Here is a 25,469-nt window from a genome sequence, read left to right on the forward strand (position 1 = left end):
CACGTGGTGTTTCAGAACATTTCTTCTTGTGCATGTGTGGCTGGTCACGGATGGAATTTGGGGCTGGGACAAGTGGGTGTCTTTAAGCATCCTGTGATAGGCAGGCTTGGGAGGAGCTGACAGTCACTTGGAAACAAATGGAATGAAGAAGGTCAATGGGGATTGGCAACATAAAATGTACCAGGAAAAATGTAAGGGGAAGAAAACAGAATTTCCTCACAGGTATTCATGTCTTACTCTTACGCTACATCAATTCATCTGTGTTGATATTCATTCATTCATTCATTCATTCATTCAACCAACAGATATTTTGTCAGAGCCTTCTGTGTGCCTGGCGCTGCTCCAGCCCTGAGGACATGGGCGAGAGTAACACAACAAGGGCCCCACCACGCACGGCACCCACGTCTTAGGTGGAAGGGGTGAACGGTAAGTAAGCCCTCCATAAAGAAGAGAACACCAGAGGCAGAGAACTCACACAGGTGACAGGACAGAGGGGTGGACCACACAGCTGCTCAGGGAAGTCCTCTCTGGCCAGGTGACATCCGGGTTGAGATCTGTATGGTCAGAAAGGGCGAGCAATGCCAAGACCGGAGGAAGAGTGTTCCAGGCAGCAGGACATGCGGGAAAAGCCCCAAGGTGGGAAGGAATGCGGCAGGTTGGAGGAAAGGAAGAAGCCAGCATGACTGGGACAAGCTGAAGTAGGGGAGGGGGGCAGGGAGCAGATCTGAAAAGGCTGTACCTAAGGGTTAGGGCTTCATTCCAACATCCATGGGAAGCAGAGAGGGTCTTTACCAGGGGAATGCTATTTTTTTCATTTGTTTAAATTTCATTCATTTAGGGGTGTGCTTTGATTTATCTGTGTATGAAAAGAATACTCTGGGTGTCCTGAAGAGAAAGGATGGGGACAGAAGCAGGGCAGGGAGCCGCTGCAGTCTAGGTGACAGGCAAACACTGGGAACAGAGCGGAGACACAGGGATGGATTCAGACATGATTTGTGGACGAGTACAAAAACTTGCTCTTTGAGGGAGGGAGGGAGGGAAGGAGGGACAGAGGGGAAAAAGTAATCTGCAAAACAACAGAGGGCCTCACAGCCCGCAGTTCCACACCAAGCAACTGGTGGCTCAGCCAGGCAGTGGCTGCTTCTGGAAGCTCCACAGGAATGCTTGGTGGCCCGCATCCAGACCAATGGAACGACAATGTTCTGTGACTGGTTTAATTTGGAGAATGGCTCCCCTGCTGGAAGAACTGTAAATTATGGCAATGGTTTGGGATCTTTTTAATGAATTTATTGTGGTAGAACACACACAACATAAAACTTCCATTTTAACCATTTCTTAAGTGTACAACTCAGTGGCATTAAGTACACTCACACTGTTGTGCAAACAACACCACAGCCCACATCCAGAACTTTTTCAACCTTCCACTCCTCTTTACCATGGTAAGGCTGATTTGGGGTCTTTCCAAAGGGTTCAGGGGTGCCCCCTCACATGGGGTCTTTAATTTCAAAACACAAGCCAACCAATGAAGTCTAGAGATCTCTTCTCACTTAGTCTTCCTGTATAGATGTAAAAGATGCCTTCAGGAACTAGAATAATAAAGGAAATATGCTTTTCTTTTTTTATTTTAGAATTGTATGCCAGGCACTGGGCTAGGCCCTCAGTGTATTCCCTCTTCCAGTCCTCACCACCTGCCAAAATAGATCCTTATTTTATAAAGCCTCATGTCCTTATCCCCTATCACATAGCTGGTAAATGGCCAAGTCAGGATCAAGCTGAGTAACAAACGTCAAAGGCAGCACTTTTTCCCTTTCTGTGCTCAGCCGCTGACTCATTTAACAAATATTTACCATGTGCCGGGTAGTGAGAATTCAGTAATGCACAGCACAGAGCCCCTACCTCAAGGAAAGTTGAGCCTAGTAAAGAGATGGCGGAGTCAACAAGAATTTCAATACAGTGTGATGGATAACAATGTTCTACCCCACCCCCCACAATGGATTGCAAATTCCATGAGGGCAAGAACAGAGCTGGCCACTGAGCAGATTCTCAATAAGTACCTGCTGAGTGAACCAACCTGTGAATGATGTGCTGTAATAAGGCACCGGTTCCTCCGTCTGCTTTGGCACTGAGCACAGGACATTGCCGATAGAGACGCTCAAAGTAGTTACTTAATACATCAATTACTATGCATAAATATATAAAATACATACCCACAGATGGAAACGAGGCTTCTCTTCTGAAACGAGATATCTATCAAAGTGTAGCACAATACATCTTATCACCTTCTAAGAAAATGATCTCTCATAGCTACCAGCCCACGGTAAGGCAGGATTTCCTTAAGAGACATGAGAAACAGTGACCTTGCACATATTACCCTTGATTCCTTCCAGAAATCAAAATTAGGAAGTCTTTTATGTGTGGATGTGATATGGAAGTTTTTGTTGTCTGAACGTCAACTGGTAGCAGCAGCGGGAGGCAGCTTTCAGCTTGCTGCATAAAAAGAAAGTTTCAAATAAGCTGCAATGTTCTAATACAGCTGTGAACTTCCCATCACAGGGTGAGCTCAAGCATGGGTTGTAAGGGTATTCAGAGGAGACTGAACCATCGCACAGAAAGCTGGGATGAATGGATGACCTTGAAGGGTCTGCCTAGCCTCAGGCTTCCGAGTCCCTGTTTAGTCACTTTCAGGAAGCATCTCCAAGTCGGAACACTCCCTTCCACAGACAGCAGCAGCTCGTCTGATGACCATCGGCACGGTTGCAAACTGTGCCTGGGCTAATGCTCCCGCAGCAGCCCTGATGGCTTATTTATTACCATTTTGATTGCTGTCCTTGGTAGAGCCCCACAGGGCACTAGAATTAAGCTCACCGCGCCTGACACAGGAGTGCTGCAGGAGTGTTTACCCCCAGAGCAACCCCCGTGCTGGCAGAAGATGGTCAGCCCCACAGAGCATCTCCTTGGCAGAACTTGGAGTAGAACCCACAGGTGGTTCCAGGACTTGCTCTGCTCTGCCAGGCTGCCTGCCTTCCGGGCTTCAGGTCCTCAGGACCACAGCTGGTATGGTCCCTTAGCAAGCCACGCGCAGGGCAGTGTTTGGATGAAGCATCACTTTCAGATCTCAGCTCTTGTTCTACTTCTTCAACCCACAGACCTCACAGCTTCTCATCTCCAGACGTGTTCATCCCACTAGTTGGCGGCCAGAGTTTAGCTCTCTCACATTCCTGCCTAGAAGTGTGAAACTGACTTGGTTGGAAGTAAAAACCAAATCAAATCACTAGGAAAATAAAGTTTATACCCAGACTCAAGGAGTCCTGACCAGTTCTGGCCGGGCTACCTAACTTAAATTCAAAGAACGGAAAAGACCTTAAAGTCTACCTAAGCTGACCTCCTCAACTTGCCAGAGTGGGAAACAGGATAAAAAAGATGAGGTAATCCTCACACAGTTCCACAACCAGCAGCAGAGCCAAGACTAACAGTCCCCGAGACCCTACTTCATCATTCAACATGTCACAACACAGCCCTCCTCCCAGTCTCAACTGGCATCTTTATTTTCAGGGGACGTCCCAGACAGTACTGGCAACACGCCTCCTGATGACAGCACATAATAACGGGCACCATGTCATACCACGTCCATCCCGGCTGTGAAAGTCATGCGAATACAAAGCCTGCAGGATGCCTCTGCAGGAGCCCTCACTCTCTCACGTTCCTTCCACCATCTGGTCCTGTCTGGACCTAACCTGCATATCAATTTGAGATTCAGAGCCTGCTGAAAGTCAACAATAAATAATGATGCTGGGTGTTAGCTATAATAACCAAATTATGGGAACAGCCCAAGTGTCCACCGTTTGATGAATAGAAAAGGAAGATGTGGTGTGTGGACATATGCATGCATGTACGCATACTATGGAATATTACTAAGCCATAAAAAATAATCAAGTCTTGCCTTTTGCAATGACATGGATATAGCTAGAGTGTCTTATGGTAAGTGAAATAAATCAGGGAAAATAAATACCATATGATCTCATTCATATGTGGAATTTAAAAAGCCAAACCAATAAGCAAATGAGAAGGGGGAGGGAGGGAGGCAAACCAAGAAACAGACTCTTAACCATAGAGAACAAACCAGAGAGGAGGGGGGCAGTGAAATAGGTGATGGGGATTAAGGAGGCACTTACTGTGATGAGCACTGGGGGATGTAAGGAACTGTTCAATGTCTATATTGTACGCCTGAAACTACTATTACACTGGATGTTGACTAACAGGAATTTGAATAAAAGCTTTTTTAAAAAAGCGATGCTGGGGGAGCAGGAAAAGGGAAAGTGAACTTAGGTCAGAAAGACCCCATTTGGTGAAATACCAAAGTCTGACGGGAAAGTAGAAAGTGAGAACTGTAGCCCACGAGGACAAATTCTAAAAAGCAAACAGTACAAAATGGTGTCGGGTTTCACAGGACATGCTCTTCGCTCCACCAGACAAGTGTGTCTGCCATCAGATCATTTATTAGCCAGAAAATTCTGGGAAAGTAGCCCAAAAGCCAGGTCATCTGGGCATTTCAGAGTACTGGAGAAAGAAAAGGAGAGAAGGTGCCAGTTTCAGGTATAAAGGGCCCAAGAGTGAAGAGCTTTACAGGAGAAACCACATCTCCCAATACGTGGAATTTAGGTCTGTGCTCCAGCTATCTCATTTAATAGTACTTGACCATGGACAAAAAAAAAAAAAAAAAAAAAAAAAAAAATCACTGCTCCACATCACAGTTGTTTTAACTGTGGCACAGAGAAAATAATACCTATGGCACAAAAAAAGGAACAAACGTAGTGGGTACAAGCGGTTCATAATAAACCTTCCACAAATGCTCAAGATTATTTTCTTTCCTCCTCAGACTTTATAAAGTCCCTAAAGACTCTTTTCTAAACCGCATCAATGCTCTCTGCATTCATTCATCCAGCAAACATTTATCAAGCACCTTCTAGATGTCAGACACTGCAAGAGATGTCTAGGATGCAACAGCTAAGTCCCCACCCTTGTGTATATTCCAGAAACAACTCCTGTATCTGATGGGTGATTTGAAAACGCTTTCTCTCAGTCTGTGGCTTGTCTTCTTATTTTCTTAAAAGTATCTTTTGAAGCACAAAAGTTTTGAATTTTTAAAGATCCACGTTGTCATTTTTTTTTTTCTATCCTGGACCATGTATTTGGTATCATTACGTAAGACAGCTTTGCCTAATCCATGGTCCTGAAGATTTTTCTCCTATGTTTTCTCCTAAAAGTTTTAAGCATAGCTCTTACATTTCAGTCTTTAATCTATTTTAAGTTAATTTTTGTGCCCACCATGAGGTAAGAGTCTAAGTTTATCTACCTTTCCATGTCTTCATGTAATAATGTCTCCTGGACATCCCTGTCAACATGGAGGTCACTGGCAGCTTTGACAATTGTGTAGTCTCATTGAGTGGTGGAAATGGAAGCCAGACCAGAGCCAAGAGCAGAGTGAATAAAAGGAGAGGAAGCAGAGACAGTGGCATATAAATAGCTCATGCAATGACTTTGGTTCTGAAGAGGAGAGGGAAGGGTAATAGCCGCAAAGGGATAAGACAAAACGAGGTTGTGTTTTGTTTATCTGGAGAGAAATCTTCCACTGGGATAGGTGATGGGTGCAGATGGCAGAAGACTTCATGGAGGCAAGAATTTTAACAGAATAGGAAGCAGAGCTATCGTGAGAGAAAAATGGATAATGCTTAGACTCCTCCCACTGGAAGCCAACTGGCAGTGACTCCCACAGAACATCACTCAGGTTGGAACATAAAGTGTTACTGAGATGCAGGGGAGCTGATTCCAGAGCCGCAGGAGATAGTAACAGATGTGCTCTTCTTTCTTCCGGATGGCACTTGCAACAGTGATGCCCCTAAGGGACAACCGTAACAGCAACACAGAAGGAGAAAACTCCGTATCTCTGATGGCACTACTGATAGGGTCCTGCTGATCCTGCCCCGCCCCCTGCTGCCTCTGACAACACAGCTACTCAGTTATCTCCAAATAGAGAGTAATAACTGACTTGTGCCTTTCATTCCCCCCTCAGGAAAGACTGTATAGAGACATGGGCCTCAGCTCCAATTTATAAAGTAAACTGGGCCCAAGATACCCAGTGCTTCAGGAACCACAATCAAGTAGGTCAGGCATCAAAAAGTTGGGGATTAGGAACTGGGCAATTAAACAAGTCAACGCTTACCCAAAATAATGCCACCAGGTCACAAAAATGTAACACAAAGCAAATGCTTCCACAATCTTAAAGGTTGATAATTTCTTCTCTGTACAGATATGTTTCCAGTCAGTCATGTTATTAAAATTGCATTCCAATGCTCAGCTTTGCTCTTGTGAGTACACGTTACAATGAAGATCCTTCATGATACAGAGTTTGATGAAGCTGCCCACTACAGCTGGGAAAACTGCCATCACATGATCATATCAAGGACCTAGTTTTGTCTCTTGGAGGAGTCGAACATTTGGTTCTTCCACTGTCACTAATCCAAGGCCAACTAGTTTGAAAAGACAGAAACAAGATTCAAGTGTGTTTTTAACAGGGATGAGGTACACAGGTTTTTCCTCCTTTTTTACAGGGAAACAAAAAATTCTTTAATGGAATTCAAAAATAATGGTCATTATATCTAAAAGTGATACTTAACAGGGCGCCTGGGTGGCTCAGTCGGTTGGGTGTCTGACTTTGGCTCAGGTCACGATCTTGCGGTTTGTGAGTTTGAGCCCCGCGTTGGGCTCTGTGCTGACAGCTCAGAGCCTGGAGCCTGCTTCCAATTCTGTGTCTCCCTCTGTCTCCCTCTCTCTCTGCCCCTCTCCTGCTCGTGCTATGTCTCTCTCTCTCTCTCAAAAATAAACATTAAAATAAAAATTTTTAACCGATACTTAATAATACATTTTAAAATAAATTCAGTATTAGCATCATTCTCACTAAATTATAGCCTTTCCCTCCTCAGTTTTATTTTCACATCCATTATATACCGGAGCCTTGATAAGAATGCCCTTTTGTATTTACCTTCTACTTGACTGTCTAGGATATAATCAGACTCCAGAGTTTAAAACACCACGTCTCCAAACGTCTGCAGCCTCTCCTACACTAATTGCTAGCAAAACTTCTTAGTCTCTCCTTGGGCATCTCTTTCACCTAAATGACACTAGCTAATCAAAATGAATATGACTATCTTTCCTTCAAGCTCTCTTTACTGAAATCCAGAAGAACAAAATAAAGGAGGTCACAGAGCAACAATCTGTCAATGGGAGAATAACCCCTATCACAATGCAGGAGCACAATGCAGGAGCACAATGCAGGAGCAGAGACCACAGGGACACAGATGGGGATGGAGTTCTGTGGGGCTGTGTCACCATACAAGGCTCAAGGCTTGAAGCAGCAGGACACAAACGCTCTCACCAGGACTGAACAGGACATAATGCATAAGTCTGATCAACACAGCAGAGCCAGCAAAGTCAAGTCAAGAGACTGCAAGGCAGAGATCTTACACACACACAAAAACTCGTGGCTTCTCATAAACCACCACGGAAACACTTGCTTTTGTTTTTCATAGTTATAATACAAAAGCCAGATCAAGAGGCCAACCCTGGAGCAACCTCGCCAGAGGATCCTTGTTCAGACAGCATTCTGGACAGGGAAGAAGACATATTTTCTGCAGCAGACTGACAGTGCCCCTTGGTCTACCGGGAATCTAGCCTGCAGGGATGTGTACAGGTTGGGACCTAAAGGGATCTTCAAAGTTCTGAAGTTCAGTAGTCCTTAAACCGCTCACTCAGGCTCTTGTCAGTGGTTAGCACCTGTGTCATAAAAATTAAACCCCTCTCCCTTTGGATGTTACCAAAAATGAGACGGCCTTCAAAGGCAAAAGAGATCTTATTTCAAAAACACAGGAATTACATCGTAAATAATCTCCGACATTTTAAAGTTGACAAATTTTAAGAAAAATCAAAATAAATTACCTTTAATAGGAACACTGATGCTACTACAAATACTACACCTCGTTCTTCTGAACATAAACCCGTTCAAGAGAATAAAGAATTTAATTTCCTCCTCTCCTCAACAAAGATGTATCATATTTACCATGGGCCACATTCTGTCAGGTGCTGCCTACAGTTTCTGCTTTGCATGAGCTTCCAGCTCAGGGAGACAACTGATACATGAATTTAAAACCTACAGGAAGCACACACAGCATGCTATGAGTGCATCTCTTAGAGAATAAAAGGGCCTCTATCCCTGGGAGCCTGCTGAGTGACAGTCCTCCCTTTATCCCCTGTGACCGGCAGATGAGGAAGAGCCCTCCGTCACCAAGGTCTTCACTAGTCAGAAAAGACCTAAGGCTGCAGGGCTGACAAGTATGAGCATTCCGAGGCACAAACAATAAACACCAAGCCACGAGGCTTCCAATAAATTGGTAGCATCCGCTTCATCCCCAAGAAACGACTCCATTTTGAAACTCCCACAGTTTGAAGTCAAAAGCCAGTGGCCATATGTTTCTACTTAGTGTTGTGCTTTCTACTGGTCTCTTAACTATTTAACTAGAACCTTCTAGCCTGCTTAGAGCCTGTTAGTACCTCAAAGATAGTTTGTTCTTTCTCAGTCACTTATGCTTCTAAACAAAACAAAACGAAACAAAACAAAACCAAAAAATACCAGCTAGGAGAGCTAAAACATTTCTTTTTCAGGGCAGGGTAGATCAAATTACATAAAAGTCACGTTGGTAATTATTCTGTAAGATTCCTTTAAGTAGGGTACACCTTTATTTATGTAATAACCCCCCTTCACAAAACATTAAGGTTTCAGTATAGCCATTTACCTACAGGTAGAATTTTCCACAAGCTCATTACCTAGACCACAGTCACAGAGCAATAAACAAGCAGGAAAAAAAAAAAGGCAGCAAGTATAACTACTATCAGAAGCCTATGTACTATATACTACGAGACTCTTGAGTCAAGCCACACAGCTGTGCATAATACATGGTCACAGATCTGAAGTGGGAACTTACAAACAGTAGATGGACTTGTCCAATGACCAGACAAGGTCAAAGATACAGAACCACAGAAACCAGACACGCAAACTATGAATGGACACTAGAGCAGGATCATTTTATTTAGGGAAAAGCAGTCCCAGGCAGCACATTTAGACTTCCGTGGTACTGTTTCATTGTAAAACTCACTGGTGTTAATATTCATGGTCTGAGAGTCAGTGGTAATTAACTGTGGGAGAAGAAGAGTATCAATAACAAAGCTGCTGAAACAGGCTTCTGCCAGCTAAGGGACACCTCTGCCCCATGGTGTCCAAGATCAGACACTGTAGAGCAGTGTTTCTGAAACATTTTTCCTACATGACCCACATTAAAAAATGTAGCTCCTATCTCAAGCCAGCATTCACAAATATAGAGAGACTGTGGTAGCCAGGCTCCAAGATGGCCCTCAGTGGTCCTCACCTCCTGGCATTCACACCTAGGTGCAGTCCCCATCATACCAAGATTGGTCTGTGTGAAATCTGGCAGAGGTGATGACCTGTCATTGTTGAGAACAGGTCATAAAAGAGACTGTGACTTCCGTGTTGGGGATGCTGTCTTGTTCCCTTTCTCTGATGATGTGCTCTGGTGAAAGCCCACTATGTCATGAGCAACACTAAGAAAGACCCATGGGGCCAGGAGCTGAGCCTCCTGCCAACAGCCACAGGAGTGACTTGGAAGCGGGTCCCAGTGACTGTAGCCCTGGTGGCCAGCTTGTCTTCAACCTGAGTCAAACCGACCAGCTCGGCAGCCCCTAACCCCCAGAAATAATAGATGCTTGTTGTTTTAAACTGCTAAGTTTGGGAGATAATTGTTACACAGAAATAGATACCTTCTACTGGTGTATAACTGAAACAGAAAGTTTCAAGAAGCCTTACTTACTTTTACTCTGAGCAATTCAGTGATATTTTCTATTCTGCTCCATTTTTCATGAAGCTGTTTGCAACTCACTAAAATGAGTATGTTCTACCAATAGGTAGAACCTAAGTGACTCAGTAGACATTAACAATATACCAAATAGCTTGAGTCCCATGTATGTATTGATGTGTGTGTATATATATATACACACACATATGTATACACATACACACTTGTGAATATGCATATAGACAGATAGATACAGAGAGAGTATATACTAACAAACCATATCCATATCTATTATTTCCACTGATTCTCACAATAACTCAGAGTAAGGCAAGGATTAAGATCCCACTTTCCAGATGAGTAAAATACAATGCTCAAAAAAGTCTGTCTAACTTGCCTGAAGTTGAAGAACTAAGAATAGCAGAACTGAGCCCAGCACCCAGGACTTCTAACTACTGGTACTTCCCCAGATGCAATCCATTATATAAATTTCTCCTTATACACCTATATAAGGATATATGCATATTAAACATTCAGTAGACATTTAGTAATAGGTAACATTTTAAGTTTGTAATCTATTATGTAACTATCCTCCTGGATCTTCATTTAGTCACCCAGGACATCACACTCTCCTACTTTTCCTCAGACCTCACTGGCTGCTCCTTCTCAGATGCCTTTGCTGATTCCAAACTGTCACTGCCAGAGAGTCAGGGCTCCTTAGTCCTGGATCCTCTTCTCTATATGCTCATTCCTGTGGTCTCACCACCAAGTCTCTCTATCTATAGGCTTAAAACTCCAAGTTAGTATTGCCAATTTGGACCTCTCTCCTGTACTCCAGACCCATGTATCTCCTTGCCTTTTTAAATATCTCCCCTTGGATGTCTAAGAGAAATTTCAAACTCGGCACATCTAAAATTTAAGTCCTGATGGCCCCTTGCATCTACCCTCCCATAGCCTTCCCTTTCCATTGAAGGCAACTCTGTGCTTCCAGCTGCTCAGGCCAAACACACTGCAGTCATCGTAGACAGTGAGCTCCAGAATCAACACAATTGTGAGATGAAAGAAACAAACAAACAAACCAAATCTAGCATGTGTCTGCTTTAGCAGAGGGACAAAAGAATTAATAATGTATCTTTGTGCTCACTAAACCACACCAGAGGGTCATTCTCAACTTCAAGTGCCTGCTGTAAAGAGAGACTGACAAAGAGGAGCAAGCTTAGAGGCTACAAACCAGTATGAGGAGGGAATAATACTGGGAACTAGATAAATTTAATATGGACAAGTAACGGATCAGAAAACAGGATGGAGTGATTGTATGCCCAGGCAGATTTAGCACAATTGTGATTATGACCAAATGGACTGCCTTGGGAGGTTTCCTGTCACGAGATCACACTGCCTTGTCTCAGTGACCTTCATCCATCTATCCATCCATTCATCAGCACACAGTAAATAGACAATGAGTATGCAACAATGACCAAGATATAATCCGTCTCTCACAGGGGTAAGGAGAATAAAGGAAGACCTAATGTACTTCCTTCTATTCTAGAAGGAAGAACAGGAGTTCTGGGAGCTTGCACAATACAGAGTGATATCTGGGTAGGCTGCTCAGAATAAAGGAGCCCGACCTGAACTTTGATGTCTGAGGAAGACATCAGAGGATGTACTAAGTGAACGTAAAGGACACAGATAGATAGGAGAGGGGGAGGGAGAAAAGGAGAGAGATGACATTCCAGGCAAAGGAAACGATTTATAAGAAATAGAGACAAAAGGAGTGGTGCTTGGGTGGCTCAGTCGGTTAACTGTCCAACTTCAGCTCAGGTCACCATCTCACAGTCCGTGAATCCAAGCCCTGCTCCGGGCTCTGTGCCCACAGCTCAGTGCCCGAGCCTGCTTCGGATTCTGTGTCTCCCTCTCTCTCTGCCCCTCCCCCACTCATGCTCTGTCTCTCAAAAATGAATAAATGTTAAGAAAGAAAGAAAGAAAGAAAGAAAGAAAGAAAGAAAGAAAGAAAGACAGACAAAAGGAGAGGATATATCCCATTAAGAGAAAGGAGGTGAGGAAGGTATCCTCAAATACTTTGGTATGACATAGGGCAAGGGTATAGAGGCAGAAGCAAATGGAGAGCAGAAAATAAATAATCATGCTAGTAGTGAATGTTTAGTATCAGAACTCATTGAATCCTCACAACAGCCCCGTCAGGATGGTACTATCATCAACATCTTCTCCATTTTGCAGTTGAGACAGCGGAAGCCCTAAGATGTAAATAACTTGCCTAAGGGTTCTCAGCTGGGAAGTAGCCGAGGCAACATCCTAAACCAGGAGGCGAGGCTCAGAGCCCACAGTGGTAAGCACTACCTCCATGCTGCCTCTCTGAACACGCTTGTCTATCACGGGAGTTTATAGTTTATCCTCAGGGCACCAGAGAGCCATTAAACAGTTTTAAGCAAAGGAATGACTGGATGGAGATTTGCCTTCCAGAAACATGCCACTCTTGCCTGAGGTAAGGAAGAAGAAGAGATAAGAGTAGGGTGGGGAGGCCAGTTCTAGAGGATGGTGGTGGTCCTGGTGAGATTGACCTGAACCAGGCTTGAGCCAGCACAGACTAAGGTCAAGAGGACTCAGCACATAAAGAAATCACTGCTCCTTCCCATTTCCTCCCACTTTCAATCAAGGACTATATTTAACCCCATAAAAATGGTGTCTTTTTGGGTGCCTGAATGGCTCAATTGGTTAAGCATCTGACTCTTGATTTCAGCTCAGGTCATGATCTCATGATTCGTGAGATTGAGCCCCGTGTCGGGCTCTACGCTGACAGTGTGGAGCTTGGGATTCTCTCTTTCTGTCCCTCCCGTGCTTGCATGTGCGCTCTCTCTCGCGCGCGCGCTCTCTCTCTCTCAAAATAAATAAAAGTTTTGTTTTGTTTTGTTTTAATGGTGTCTTTGGGCAGGTTTTATGAGATGACTGCATAATGAAGAAGCTTAAACACATGTCTGTTTTCAATTTTTTCTATATGGAGCACTACTTTTTTTTTTCTTTTGGGCCTGGTGCTCTTTACAATGTGTTATTTTTGCCTTTTGGTGTGAAAAAATTAGTTTTGTAATTTCTTATTTTAAGTATTTTTCTAGGTTGAAAGTAAAATTCTCTATGATGGAATATTTTTATTAGATGAATTTGCCATAATCTTTCCCTATTACTGAGTTTACCCCTGACAAAAATTAAGACACTCAGGTTAAATGCCATAGACCTCAATTTAAATTTCTAGTGTAATGCCACCATCAGGTCAGTGAGTCCTTGTTTCATTCCCTTTGTGAGAACATTAGTTTTGAGTAAGAGTCTCATTAAGGATTTTTGCCTGAGGACATGAAGGGATGTCAAACTTGGGAAATTTTCTGAGGTATTTGATTTGGTCATAATACCACCTCTTGGGTGAATATGAAAATTCTTAAGTTTGATATTTGACTATCAGTTTTCACATCCAGAGGGCCCTCCCCTACAGAATTCTCCCGAGAACCAAGTCTGTGAAAGAGTGTTTCAACTCCAAATGGAGATGTCCAAGGACATCAGCAGAGACATGTTTTTACTCATTTAAACTTGTGATCGTTAATATCTGGCAGAGTGCCTGCTGGTGGCTGAAATTTCTGTGAGATGCCCAGAGGTGCCTTTTCTTTCTTTCACATGTGTTAAGGGCCAGAGTGCTCCCTGGTTTTAACAAGTCTCTCCTTCTCCCCTCTCCTAAACCATTACTAGTTCCACCACTCTGTTCAGGCCCAATATAACTTGAAGACCTCCTGTGGCCTATGTGCCTGGAGTCCAGACCCCTTCATCAGACATCAGGGAGCAAAGCTCAGATGCCAAACCTGGGCTGATTCCGGGGCCACAGTATTGGGTACCAGATCTCAAAACAGTGCATTTCAAATACATAGTGGACTTTTGTAGATTACTGTTTTTTCTAAAATGGACTCCTAGTGTTCTTTGCATCCTTCTATATCTCAGTCGTTAGTAGAGGTTCTATGTTAGGACAAAAATCTTTAAGGACTATGCCCCCTACAGATAAGACCACTTAGCTAATTGGAAGTAACAGTGAGTGAAGTAACACTCTTCTCTAAAGAGTGGCATCATAAACTCCTGGGGAAAAAGACTTGGAAGTGACATGGGAGGAGCATCCATAACTTTCTGCTCAGCCCCTCTTTAAGGACACGCATTCAAGATGTGTGCTATGCTTCATATGGTTATGGGCAGTTTTCCTGGATTTATAGATAAGCAGCATGTAGGTAGCCTGACCTACAATCTCAGCTTTAGAAGCTCTGTATAAGAAATGGGAACACAGGACTTGATAGTTGCCAAGACTACACTGAATGTCAGTTGCTATGCAGTAGAAAAAGAACATTACAGAAAGAGGCCCTGGTCAAGAGAAACTGAGAAAACACTTGGGGGAGGCTAAAAGACAAAATAATGACGTGGGGCTGGTTAAAAACACTGTGAGTCACGGAGCACAAAATAAGATCCTCCAATTAGAACTGCTTCTCTCTCAGGGGGGGCTTTAATCGGTGTTTCCTCAACATTTATGTATTTAATTACGTAGAGCAATTATGTAGTTAAACCTACAGGCCCTCAGAGTGACTTTTCAGTCATTCTTCCTAAAGAATCCCAGTTTAGCCCTGCCCAGGGGTTTATTTTCTTCTCCTCTTTCACTCCCTGCCCTCTGCTTGGCTAATCTCCCTACTTCCCACTCAGCTCCTCAAAGCCAGCAGAAAACTATTCACCAACAATAACACAACCTTTTGCAAAACCATCACATTTTAAATAACCTACACAGCATTCAAATCCAGTTGAACCAAAAGTGAATAATATTAAAATAATGACTTCTTTTATTGAAGAGATTGAATCTTAAAAGAATAAGCACTCATGGAAAACCCATTACTTAGGATTTTCCAGCTGACAAAATTTATCATAAACCATTCAGGAAAGCATTGCTTCTGTTGTCCACTTTGGGTATGGAAATTTCCTTTTTTTTTATGCCAAAGTTGATAATGGAATTCCTCAACCCTATTTTGGCTTATTTGCTATCTGTGAATGTTTCATACCTTACTCATTTCATTCATTCGTTGAACAATTAATAACTGAACATCTACCATGTGCCACACATTGTTTTAGTTCTCAGAATACACCAGTGAATAAAACAGACAAACGTGGAGCTTCTATCCCAACACAGAAAGAGAGAAACAATAAAAAAAATATACACGTATCGGTAAGTAGACCATACAGTATGTTAGGGGATGATAAGTACTAGAGAAAGAAGAAAAAGTAGAACAGGATAAGGGAGATGAATGGGATGTGGGCTACCATTTTAAACAAGATAGTTAGGGTAAGCCTTTTAAAGATGACAACTTGAAAGAGAAGAAGAATTTGTGACAGAGAGGGCATTCACCCAGAAGAAAGAAAGGAAGAGCCAGATGACCTTCACAGGTGTCCCTTCTGTATCATGGACTACTATGTACCTCTGTTGGGTTCTCCAGCAACCCTGGACCTCTTTTCCAGGCCATTCGCTATCCACTCACCATCTATCGCTCACGTTAGCACAATGAGACACAAGTCCTTCCTGTCAAAATGAATGTGGAAGAGGACAGTGCTCTGGGGCGACCACCATGAACCTCCCTTCTAACACTCCTGATCCTTGTTTTTCAACTGGATACCCCAGGAAAGAACTAAAATAGATGCCATGTGGCTCTCCAGGAAACCATGCTTACCCTCTTCCATTGCTAAAAATCCCTCTTTGTTATTTTCATTATTTTTTAAGTATTAACTAATTCTGGGCATGGTTTCCCTTACCACATCCTCTCCCTTGGTCCTGAGCCCCTCCATCTACCCACAAACCTTCTGCTTTGCCATCCGAGCTAACCCTCGAGCTATTCCCCAGCTATACAGATGTACAGCATGGCAGGCTCATTCCCTTCCATCCTCTCTCACCCCCCTGTTCCCTCTGCACCAAGACAGGCACTTCCTGGAAGTGAAATCTGAAAAGCTACACCACAGGTATGAAGAATAGCCAGTGAAAACAACTCAAAATAACGATATGGCTTTAGGTGAATAGAGACTGGGGACTTCATTATTCCTCTTTTTCACATTCTCCAGAGGCAGACTTTTCCCTCCTTGCGGGACAAACCTGAAGAGGCTTTTAAACTATAGTATAATCAGCAAATCAAGCTCTTCCTTTAGGCTAGCAGCCTGTGCAGGATTTCATGACATGGGGGAGAGAGAACACTTGTCTGCCTGTGGCCAAAGCCAGCAGGAAGACAACCAAGAGGCTTGACCTTAGACAGTGATTCCTAAGCTGAATGCCCTTGACTTTTCACTTTGTAGAAGCTCCTAACTTTCTAAGTACACAAACTACAGACAAAGTACTATAAGAAATGAATTATAAATACTGGGGGCAAATTCTCTATAACTAATAACCTCAGTAGTTGGTGTGATTTTGTAGGAAACACTGTTCTTGCCCCATCATGAAGGTCTGGGTATGGACCCTGACTGTCCACTAAACAGACACACACCTGGTCTTACCATTGTCTAGCAGATAAGAACACAGGGCCACAAACGGTTAGAGTACTTAGAAAAGCATCCAGTATCTTGATAAAAGCTCTAATAATTAACGATGTCACTAGCACTTTCAACATCTGCAGAATAATCCTTCAAAAATAGTGAAGAAGAAATGAAAAACTGAGTGGAGTGGCTTCATTATGGGTAAGCATTAACTTAATGTAGTTCTAGGAAGAACTTAGAAATATGGTCTTTGACAGGCTATTATAGAAATTCATTTCCCCTATTGTGAGGAATACTGTGTGTCTACACATCTCTATGTTATAGCTAGCAAATGTATTAATTAACATCCTGATTATATTTCCATCATTAGGGATAATTTGGGGTGATAAAAAATCATTAAAGAAGATAACCCATGCAAAGTGCCTATTTTGCTTGACGCAAAAGTAGAATACGTAGGGTTGATGGGCAAGGACAAATATGTGAGAACATTAATTCCTACCTCAATTTTCAGAACGAGAGAATTTTAAAGCTGAAGAGGATCTTAAAAGACCCGAATTCTATTCCCTCATTTAGCATTAAAGGAAACTGAGCCACAATAGTACAGCTTATCAAATGTCCTCTAGAGACACAAGATGACACAGGGCATGGTCTGAGATCCCCCGGTCCAAGTGGCCCTGGAACCCAAAGCATTGCTGGTGGAGGAGGTCCACATGTCAGTTCTGCTGGGAGCACCCAAGGGCAAAATGAAATGGGCCTTGTTCTTAAGCATCTGTAATGACAAGGATGAGGCCAAACTGGTGAACAAGTCTTTGGAGCCTGATACTGAGCCCACAGAGAGAAGGACTGCCTTGGAGTGGTCGGATTCCGAGACTCTGTGTCCCATGTCCTAGCACAGGTATGTTCTCCATTCTCATTCCCATTAGGTCTTGGGCCCACTCTTGCATGGCATGGGAGGTTTGGCTTCATTGTTCTTTCTCCTTCTTCATCCACATCCTCATATACTCTCTTCTCCTTCCCCTGGTAGGCACTTGACATGAGGCAATATATTAAGGTTCAAGCTTGCGCTCAATGAGGAGCAAAGAAACTCCAAAAACCTCCTATTAGTGGTACTTTTCACATGGCCAGCTATGACCCTGAACTTACTTATAGACACTTCAGGGGTCACGGAGGAGAGAAGAATCATTGGCAGTGCAGGATCTACACAGATGAGGTATCCTTCCCAAATACGATTTGAGTGTGTCCAAGTCAGGTTAATGGGACTTCCCTTGGCTAAGACTAGAGCAACTTGAATACTAAAAACTTAAGTACAATGATGAATTGTAAACTTCTGAAAGATAGGAAGTGGTAAAACCATAAGGATAATAAACAGATGTTTCTTAATGGGGGCAAAGCTCTTATTTATAGTAGAATGCTAAGTGCCAAAGCTGGAAAATCATTTGCAACCATCAGCAAAGACTGGCTCAGGGCAGGATCATCCAAAAAATGCTAAATCAAGGGGGGAACGCTGAAAAAGAGCAGGATATTTGCTTAGTTTTAGAGTGCTTCCCACAGAATCCTTATTAGTTGCAAGAAAAAAAAAAAAACTATACAGTAGATGAATCAGCAACATGCTTTCAAGATGATGAAAATTAGCGTCACTAACAAGAATAGTTGGACATGGTGTGCTTCCAAACATGATGTCCTAAAACGGACACAGTATTTCTTACATAGTATTCCTACTTGAAATGCATAATCTAAATCTAATCACAAGGAAACGTCAAAGTAAAAATGCAGAATGTTCTATTAACTAAGGAAGAACTGACTATACTCTTCAGGGTCATAAAATACACAGAAAGGCTGTGGGAATGTTCCAGATTAAAGGAGACCCAGAGCAGTCCAGCACTTTTCCATTCTCTCCTTTGAGAAAAATCGGGCCTGGGTTAACAATAGGGTTTATCATCCCTCAAATGAATAATGTACAGGTAGAAAATCAGAATTTTAAAATCCACAGACCTCTTACATAACCTAGTTCATGCTGAGTCTTGCAAACATACGTAAAAATTAGCCCTCTCCTCAAAGATGAGCCTGCCATTCAGCCACAATCCCATTTTGCTACTGGGCTTTGCTTAATTAATATTTTTCTAAATTGTGAATTCACAGCATTCCGAACACAGCTTTTGCTCTGTGGAAAAATGGATTTATCCTTTTACTATAGAAATCGATTTATATTATAGAAATTGATTTATACTTACATTATCCTACTTTGGTTACTATGTCTTTAATCCCCTTTCTAACTGAACTTTCACAATGCGGTACATGTGGAGATGTATAGTAAATATGATAAAAAATAACTTCCTTCAGGAAGCTGGCCATAGCTGACTTAATTTAATTTAGAAAGGAAAAATACATCCAGTAATATCACTTCTTCCACTTGGTATTATGGACATTATCTAGACCATGGTGCTAACCACAATCAGAAGCAGATCTATTGTTCACACCACTTCCCCTTGCCCCACAAATGCACAGACACACACCTAGCTTGAAGCTGGAAGGAACCATTAGAAATCAATAGACGTATCCCCTGCCTTAAGATAACAAGGTATAAGGAGCCCTGATGAGGCCATCACAGCCAAGTGGTCCAACAATTGACTTAAATTCATGCAGGTAGGCGACAACAACAGGGATTAAGATCCTCCAGTGGTTCAGACCAGCATTCCCTCTACTCTTCTAAACAAATGTGGAACATCACTAAATTACTGCACTTTATGGTCTAGCTCCCCAGCTCATCTTGAGAATCACTGATATGGTTTGATTCATTACATTTAATTTCCCACCATTTGAAGAGTCCCAATGCTCTCTTCATTGCAGTAGAAATAACGTTTGTGGATGTTGTGCCAAAATAACAGTAGAAAGATTCACAGTGATAAAGGGCCACCCAAACAGAAGACAGAGCTTTATTGTGCATTAGTTAAATTTACTGGTGGTAAATCTATAAGAGGTACATTCATGTGAGAGAGTACGCATAAAAAAAATATAACCCTCTCCATGGCCCCAGGATCTCCAACCACAAAAGAAGCTACATTACACAGCATGGTACCTCTGGAAAATAACCTCTGGCTTTGAATCCAAGATAGAAGCTGAGATCTTGGGTGCATGAGGAAATGAGAAGAGAATGATGGGGAAAAGCTACTGTCATGAGCATATTACACCTTTTAAGCAGTGAGAAATTCATTTAATAAATCGATTGAAGCCTGAAATCTAATTAAATCTAAAAGAGGTAGCAACCTGAAATGCAAATAAGTTCACGCTTAAATTGTATACAAGGAAGCTGTGTTGTGCATGCCTTTAATAATGCATTACCTAAAGTGTTTTCTGTATTCATTAAAGCAGTGCAGCGACGTGCCATGAATTATTTCTATGCTCTCCCTCGGATACAAATATCTTCATGCTGGCAATCTGTTTAGCCACTTTCCCCTTCCCAGTCAAGGTGAATGAAATGTGGTTCTCAAGGGCTGTGATAGTGGTTGTAAAAAGCAAAGTCAAAACTTAGTAAGGCAATATGCATACCTTCTATTCAGAAAAACAATGAAGTATTTTTCTAATTAGCAGCACGATAGATTTAAGATAATTTGAACGTGCAAGACTAATACTACAGAATGGCAAATTGCTTTATAGAAACTAGCACTCCAATTAGTTTGATTTCAAGCTGGAGCACATCTTCAGATAGGCACCAGTACCACTGAGTGCTTCAGTCTGGAGGTTCAGCTCTCTTTGAGAAGCAGCAAAGTAGCAAATTCCAGAAGCTGTGCTCCATTTGTGAAGTGGGAGTGTTTCAGGGGCAAGGGAGGTTCCAGAAAGTTCGTTTTAAGTTGTCAGCAAATGACTGCATTGAGGCTTAGCTCTGGATGACTGCAATACCCCTTTAACTGACTTCCTGCTTCTATCCTTGACCCTAAAGACTACCCTCATAACATAGCACAGTGTCATTTTTCAACTCAAAGCCCTGTCATGTCTCCCCATCTTGGTGGTTAATTTTTTTAAGTTTCTATTTAAATTCCAGTTAGTTAACATACAGTGTTATATTAGTTTCAGACGCATAATACAGTGACTCAACACTTCACACATCACCCAGTGCTCATCACAAGTGTAGTCCTCATACCTCATCACCTAGTTCACCCATCCCCCCGCCCACCTCCCTTCTGGTAACCATCGATTGGTTCTCTATAGATAAGGGTCTGTTTCTTGGTTTGCCCGTTTGCTCATTTGTTTTGTTCCTTAAATTCCACATGAGTGAAATCATGTGGTGTTTGTCTTCCTCTGACTTATTTCACTTAGCGTGATACTCTCTAGCTCCATCCATGCCATCGTAAATGGCAAAATCTCATTCTTTTTATGGCTGAGTAATATTCTGTTGTGTGTGTTTCTTTATACACCACATTTTCTTTATCCATTCATCAACCAATGGACACTTGGGCTGTTTCCATAATTTGGCTATTATAGATAATGCAGCTATAAACACTGGGATGCACGTACACTCTGAATTAGTATTTTCATATTCTCTGGGTAAATACCTGGTAGTACAATTGCTGGATCACAAGGTAGTCCTATTTTTAACTTTTTCAGGAACTACCATACTGTTTTCCAGAGTGGCTGCACCAGTTCACATTCCTACCAACAGTGCAAGAAGTTTCCCTTTCTCCACATCCTGACCAATATTGCTGTTTCTTATGTTGTTGATTTTTTTTAAGTTTGTATATTTTTGAGAAAGAGAGAGAGAGTGTGTGTGTGCACATGTGGGGGAGGGACAGAGAGAGAGAGAATCCCAAGCAGGCTCCACACTGTCAGTGTAGAGCCCAATGCAGGGCTCAAACCCATGAATTGCAAAATCAAGACCTGATCCCAAGTCAAGAGCCACACATTTAACTGACTGAGCCACCCCGGTGTCCCATTTTCTGTTGTTGATTTTAGCCATTGATAGCTCATTATACTTTTGATTTGCATTCCCCTCATGGTAAGTGATGATGAGCATCTTTTCATGTGTCTGTTGGCCATCTGGATGTTTTCTTTAGAGAAATGTCTGTTCATGTCTTCTGCTTATTTTTTTAATTGGATTGTTTGTTTTTTGGGTGCTGAATTTTATAAGTTCTTTCTATATTTTGGATACTAACCCTTTATTGGATATATCATTTGCAAATATCTTCTCCCATTCTGTAGGTTGCCTTAGTTTTGTTGATGGTTTCTTTCACTGTATGGAAGTTTTTTATTTTGTGTCCCTTGCCTCAGGGGACCTATCCAGAAAAAAAAAGAAGTTGCTATGGTTGATGTCAAAGAAGTTACTGCTTGTGTTCTAGGATTTTTATGGTTTCATGTCTCACATTTTAGGTGTTTCATCAATTTTGAATTTATTTTTGTGTATGATGTAAGAAAGCAGTCCAGTTTTCCCAACACCATTTGTTGAAGAGACATTCTTTTTTCCATTGGACATCCTTTCCTTCTTTGTCGAAGATTAATTGACCATATAATCGTGGGTTGATTTCTGGGTTTTCTATTCTGTTCCATTGATGTGTCTATTTTTGTGCCAGTACCATATTGTCTTGATTACTACAGATTTATAACTTGAGGTCTGGAATTGTGATGCCTCCAGCTTTGCTTTTCTATTTCAAGACTGCTTTGACTATTCAGGATCTCTTGTGTTTCCATAAAAATTTTAGGATTGTTGGTTCTAACACTGAAAAATGCTAGTGGTATTTTGATAGAGATTGCATTGAATGTGTAGATGACTTTCGGTAGTACAGACATTTTAACAATAGGTGTTCTTCCAATCCATGAGCATGGAATATCTTTCCATTTCTTTGGGTTGTCTTCAATTTCTTTCATCAGTGTTTTATAGTTTTCAGAGAATAGATCTTTCACTTCTTTGGTTAGGTTTATTCCTAGGTATCTTATTTTGGTGCAATTAAAAATGGGATTGTTTTCTTAATTTCTCTTTCTGCTGCTTCATTATTGGTATACAGAAATGCAACAGCTTTCTGTACGTTGATTTTGTATCCTGGGACTTTCACTGAATTTGTTTATCAGTTCTAGCCATTTTTTGGTAGAGTCTTTCAGGGTTTCTATATAGAACATCATGTTATCTGCAAATAGTCAAAATTTTTACTTCCTGCTTGCTAATTTAGATGCCTTTAATTTCTTTTTGTTGTCTGATTGGTGTGGCTAGGGCTTCTAGTACTATGTTGAATAAAATTGGTGAGAGCGGAATATCCTCATCTTATTCATGACCACAGGAAGAAAGCTCTCAATTTTTCCCCATTTAGAATTAAATTAGTGGTGGGTTTTTCATATATGGCCTTTACGACGTTGAGGTATGTTCTCTCTAAACATAACCGTGTTGGGGGCTTTTTATCATGAATGGATGTTGTACTTTGTCAATGCTTTTTCTGCATCTACTGAAAGGATCATATGGTTCTTATCCTTTCTTTTATTAATGTGATGTATCATGTTGATTGATTTGTGAATATTAAATATAGTGGTTAATTTTGTGTGTCAATTTGACTGGCTTTAGGAGATGCCCAAAAAGCTAGAAAAACATTATTTCTGGGTGTGCCTGTAAAGGTGCTTCTGGAAGAGATCAGCATTTAAATTGCTAAAGTGAGTGAAGAAGATGGCCCTCACCAATGTGAGGTAGGCACCATCCAGTCCACTGATGGCCTGATTAGAACGAAAAGGCAGAGGAAGGGCACCTCTGCTCTGCTTGAACTGGTACACCCATCTTCTCTTGCCCTCAGACAACGGTCTCTCAATTCTTGGGCCTTTGGACTGGGACTTACACCATCAGCTTCCTAGTTCTCAGGCCTTCTGACTCAGACTGAATTACACCACTGGGTCAGTTGGCTAACTGTATTTCCTGGGACGCCTGGGTGGCTCAATCAGTTGAGCATCTGACTCTTGATTCTGACTCAGGTCATGATCTCACAGTTCATGAGATTAAGCCCCGTGTCCGGCTCTGAGCTGAGCATGGAACCTGCTCAAGATTCGTTCACTCCCTCTCTCTCTGACCCTCCCCCACTCACACACACACATGCTCTTTCTCAAAATAAACAAACATTTAAAAAAAGAATGCGCAATGGCTTACAAAGCCTTACCTGACCTGCCATCCCTCCCACTCCCGCCTCCCACCACTCTCCTCTGATCACTCCACACTCTACTGCAGCTACACTGGCATCCTTACTATTCCTTGCACACTTCAGGCACACTTCTGGCCCAGGGCCTTTGCACTGGCTGCGCCTTCTTCCCGGAACCCTTCTCCAGGCACCCACATGACTCACATCCTCTCCTCCAAGTCTTCATCAAATGTCACCTTCTCACTGAGGCCTACCCTCATCACTCCATTTACAGTTGGTCCCATAACTTGCTGACTACATATTTGTAAATGTGCCTACTTACTAAAATTTATAACCCCAAAATAAATACTTGAGGCATTTCTGCAGTTGTTCTCAGACAAGCTCAGAGTGGCAAGTAGTGTGAGTCACCCCATGCCACGTGCTCAGCTGAGGTAGAACAAGAGGACACGGACATCTTATTTCAGCTCAAATGTAAACAGTGGTCATTTTTGCAATCTGTCTAGGGCCATGGTTTTTGCATTTCTGTGCTTCTTGCTGGTGAGTTCACCGTTTGAAATGGCCTCCAAGTACAGGGCTGCAGTGTGTCTAGTGTTCCTAAGCACAAGAAGGCTATGATATGCTTTATGGAGAAAAGATGTATGTTAAATCAGATTCACTCAGGCATAAGTTATAGAGCTATTAGCCAGGAGTTCAATGTTAATGAATCAACAATATATATCAAGTGTCTTTAAACAGAAACACACATTAAAACAAGGTTATGTATTGACTGGCTGTCAAATGTTGTGATTAAAAGCTCACAGGAACCTAACCCTATTTCTCCCTTAGGAGCAATGGTTCAGTCTTTGCTAATTCAGGGCTCACAACAAATTTCACTGACTGCAACCTTGCCCCCAGACTCCAGATCCCCCCCACCTGGCTCTGTCTTGCTCTTTCATGTATTAGGTCCTAGCACACCATTGCAAAGTAGCCTCTGTGACTGTGCATGCTTTTGCTAGTTTTGTTCACTACTCTGTCCCCAGCACCAAGCACACTTTCTGACATATAGCAGGCCCTCAGCAAATACTTGGTGGATCAATGAATGAAAAGATGGTGGGAGAGCCAGAACTTCTCCTAAAGCAGAGGTGTGGACGAGTACATTCCTGAGAGACAAGTCACACAAGAGGGTATCCAGGAACACAAGGAATGAGGTGGGAATTCTGGCCTAGAGAGTGTCTATAACAGACAAGTAGTTCAGGGTCAACAAGAACAACAGTTCAGGGTCAGCTGGGACTAAAGGAAGTAGAGGCTGGATGAGACAGAAAAGGTGTGCCCGCGAGCTCTGAAGCTGAAGCCAGATGGACAGTTAGTAAGTTTCTGAGGGTAGACCGTACATGTGAAATGGTACAGGTTACTGAGGGGCAGGGATTCCAATGCAGTCCAAATGGAGAGGAATGGGGGTGCCAAGTACCATCATATTTCCTGTCTCTCGATATGGCTACTGCAGAACGGCTAGGGCCATCATTAACCTTTGATAACTAAAATTCCTGATGTTGGTCTCCTGCAGTAAGCTCCACAGAGTTGCCTGTGTGAGAAGCAGCTGCATCACAAATCAACAGCTGCCGGTCAGAGTGTCTGCCTAGGCAACTTTTGACTTGGTGCTCAATTTTGACTCTTGAGCTTGTGTTCTGTCCGTGGGATCTGTAATAGGCAGGCCAGGTCTCTCCCAGGTCCTCATTCACTAGGTGTCAGCACTCATGGCAGGTGGCTGCACCTCACTGTGCACCAGATGAACTTCTAACATGCTGCACAGCTTACATTTTAAGTCAGCTCGTCCTAAACACACACACAATTAACACCTGCATGATTCAGTAACAACCAGAACATGAACCTTATTTACCTATAAAGAAAAAACCAAATTCTCACCTCACCCCAGCAG

At 42.4% G+C, this 25,469-nt stretch overlaps 1 protein-coding gene and 1 long non-coding RNA gene across 2 annotated transcripts in view; one reads left to right on the forward strand and one right to left on the reverse strand.

Annotated features, from left to right (window-relative positions):
- Window positions 1-25,469, reverse strand: part of HHAT (hedgehog acyltransferase) — a 314,228-nt gene that overhangs the window by 153,637 nt on the left and 135,122 nt on the right. The window lies entirely within an intron of this gene.
- On the forward strand, window positions 70-3,788 carry LOC125925316 (uncharacterized). Its single transcript, XR_007458782.1, has 3 exons — window positions 70-222; window positions 306-426; window positions 3,553-3,788. It is a non-coding gene; the product is annotated as an uncharacterized LOC125925316 (long non-coding RNA).

This window comes from Panthera uncia, chromosome F1, assembly GCF_023721935.1.
Source record: "Panthera uncia isolate 11264 chromosome F1, Puncia_PCG_1.0, whole genome shotgun sequence".
Lineage (NCBI taxonomy): Eukaryota > Metazoa > Chordata > Mammalia > Carnivora > Felidae > Panthera > Panthera uncia.